Genomic DNA, 3,305 nt, shown 5'->3' with positions numbered 1-3,305 from the left:
ATATTGACAAAGAAAACAAAATTCAAGCAACTCAAATATAGTACAAGATGAAAGAAAATCCTATGAAATAAAATATGTTTAAAAGATATCTATGCCCCTCAATATGAATATTGCACATCGAAAATTGACAAGATTTATCAATTAGCTCAAGCTTAAATATGTTAGTTTTGTGAAGAGTCGTACGCTAGAATTTGTGTTTGATATAGATACAAGCCTAATGTGCATGAGATATATAAGAGAAAGAACTCATCAAATTAATGATAGATATATTTAACATATTTGAAATGATTGGATTAATCATATATTAGACAAATTTTGTGTGGCTACACACGACTAAATCCATCCTAGATCCATCATCACTTAATTTTTCAAGCATTGAGAGGGATCAAATCTCTTGAGGTGCAAACATTTCCTCAAGTTTTGCACCTCAAGAGATTTGATCTGTGTTGGCACTTGATAGATTAAAGTTAAGATGGATCTAGGTTGATAGAAAGAGCACCTCAATCCTCAACAAGAATATTAAACCACTCTGATATGGGCTTTACACTATTGCCAATGTTGTGGATGAAAATGCTTGAGTTGAATCATCCACCCTTTCTTAGCTTATGCTATATCTTTAATGCAACGCTTCTTTGACCATACTTCATGCATATATTGGACACCTTGTAAGTGGCAAAATGCTTGGACGTTGTAGCACTCTCCCTACATTGAGGAAGCAACAATGACCAAATCATGGACAAGTTGAATAACACCCACTAACAAAATATACAAATCTATTAGGTTGTCAAAGCAATGAAGCTTCTTCGCCAAGGCAAATTCTAGTTGAAAATTCCATATTAGAACTTACCAAAATGGGGACCATTGTTAATAAACCTAATATTGGGAGTTTTTAATACATTTTTTAAAGCCTTAGCACGAGCTTTTTGTGATTTTTAAAATTAAAGCCACAAGAATCAACTCAATGTGCACATTTTTCAAAAACTTACCATGAGATTTTCACAATTTTTAAAATTAAAGCCACATGAATCAACTCAATGTGCTAATTTTTTTTCCGAATAGCTAAAAAAGACCCAAAATGAAGCATAAAGAAAAATGATGTTATGATCCTCACAAAACTGCCCCTTTTTCAAACATTTCAAATTCATCTAACTTAGCACTACCACTCAACACTAACTTCGTGTTGGGGCTAAGGTTATTGAATATTAAATTTACCTTTGGTTTTTGGCATGATTATAAAGAATAGTTACAATATCTTGTTATATTATTTTGGAGAATGAATGTAGTCACCACATATCTTCTCATAAATGAGATACTTCCATTCTAGCAATTTCATATTTCTTAGTCCATTGCAATAATTTTCATTGTTTGATTTATTAAAATAAAATAAAATTTTCACTATAATAATATGATTTTTATATATATCTTGAGTTATCTTTACAATGGTGTACTCTTTCATTTCATTCCCAACTCAGTTTAAATCATATTTTGACGAAAATGATTATATAAATAACCATTAAAATAAAGGTAAAGATGTGGCAAGAGCAAGAGGGGCATTAGTTCGCCCCAATGAACAAGTGAGTTTAAACTATGCCTGGGGTTTGGGGACAACCACCAACAAGGAAGAGACTATGGCCCTGTGGAAGGGTCTCACCCTAGTTGTCCAAAGAAATGGCAAGTCCCTTCAAGTGTTGGGAGACTCAACGATTGTCATAAACACCCTAAGGAAGATAATGACCAAGAACATAGTCCCGCAAATCCATTATGGACAAGGAATCAACACCTCCTCCCAAAGTTCGACAAAATAGGAGCATACCACATATTGCGAAATCAAAATGGGCAAGTGGATTATCAGGCCAACAAAGGGGTTCGTTTACATAAGGGTCAAATATAGGTGGGGGGCTTTATTCCATAACTTCATGGATGGATCTTTAATTTGTAGAACGAGGCAAAGGAGCGACAGGACAGATGGATGGTCTTCAAGGCGTGGTTAGCTAATTTGGAAATGCAAATGGTCCATTTCTCTCAGGAGTTAGATATTTTAAAGGAACAGGTTCAACAAGCACAGAATTATCCTGCCTACGTAGACTGTATGGAATTAGAGCCAAGAGACAGGGAATTGAGGAATGAGAAGGCAACTACAGGGGCGCAGAGGCACAAGAGGGCATGGCCAACAATGGGATGGTGACACCTCAATGGACAGTGAAAGAGGAACCAAGCAACACTCCATAGCAGCAAGCTAAAGAGGGGAAAACCCACAAGACACAGATTGGAACTAAATTTTAAGTCTTCTCTTAATGTTTTGCTTTGTCATATGTGTATTATCAATATCTTATAGTCTATAGTGCACTTACACTGAGTGTAAACAACAATAGATGCTCGGGCCAAGAGGGACAGCAAAATGGTCATTTTTGGATTTGGTTTTCTGATTTTTGCTACAATTCAAGCTTCAACTTTTATGTGTAGCTAGACACGGGTCCAACAAATTTTTTCTAATATATAAATTTAACTATTTCTATGAAAAAAAATAAAGGTAATACCAATATTAACCAACTTTTTAGTGTTCTTGTGTGTTTATATTTGGTTTTTAACCAAACTTAAGCATTTCGACCAAAAAAATTGTGAAATAATAATTGTCATATGTTCAAAAAAATGTTCTCAATCTAAACAATAGATTGATTTGTAGACACTTCAATGCTATCTTCATTACAATTGTGCCCCTAGTTGATAAAGGGATATTTTTTTATTGTATCCTTGCCCAATGTTGTTTTCAACATCACATGTTGTACCATGCCCTTAACCAACTCATGTGCCCCTGAACCTTTTGAGATATTGTTGTTCACATTTTTCTTGCACAACACAACTTCATTATTGGTGAGTCCATTCCTATGAAATTGACCCTCCTTAACTCCACTTAACTAAATTGGTCTAGTCCACCCCATCCTTATCTACCTCATCAACTACCATGATAGTTAGTCAAGTCAAAATCCATGTTACCCACTTATTTTATTGAATCAAGAATTTCAAACAAGCAATAATATTCTGTCTTGAACCAAACTAATTGGGTTCCTCTTCCCAATAGAAGCAAATCACCTCTTCTGAATAGAAGCAAATCACTTTGTCATGCCATCACCAACATCATAGTTCTCAACTTCCTTATTTGATCCATTCATTTACTCATGACCTATGACGGGTAATCAAAAAAATAATACCACTTAATTTGCAATAAAATAATGATCTTATTTTTTCACTACAAAACATGTAAGACCAAATTCGAGGAAACATGATGACAATTGAAACAGAATATC

This window comes from Pinus tabuliformis, chromosome 3_1, assembly GCF_031772625.1.
Source record: "Pinus tabuliformis cultivar Carrire ecotype Pingquan chromosome 3_1, CPIR1, whole genome shotgun sequence".
NCBI lineage: Eukaryota > Viridiplantae > Streptophyta > Pinopsida > Pinales > Pinaceae > Pinus > Pinus tabuliformis.
The sequence above is the reverse complement of the archived record's forward strand: the minus strand, read 5'-3'. Positions refer to the sequence as shown.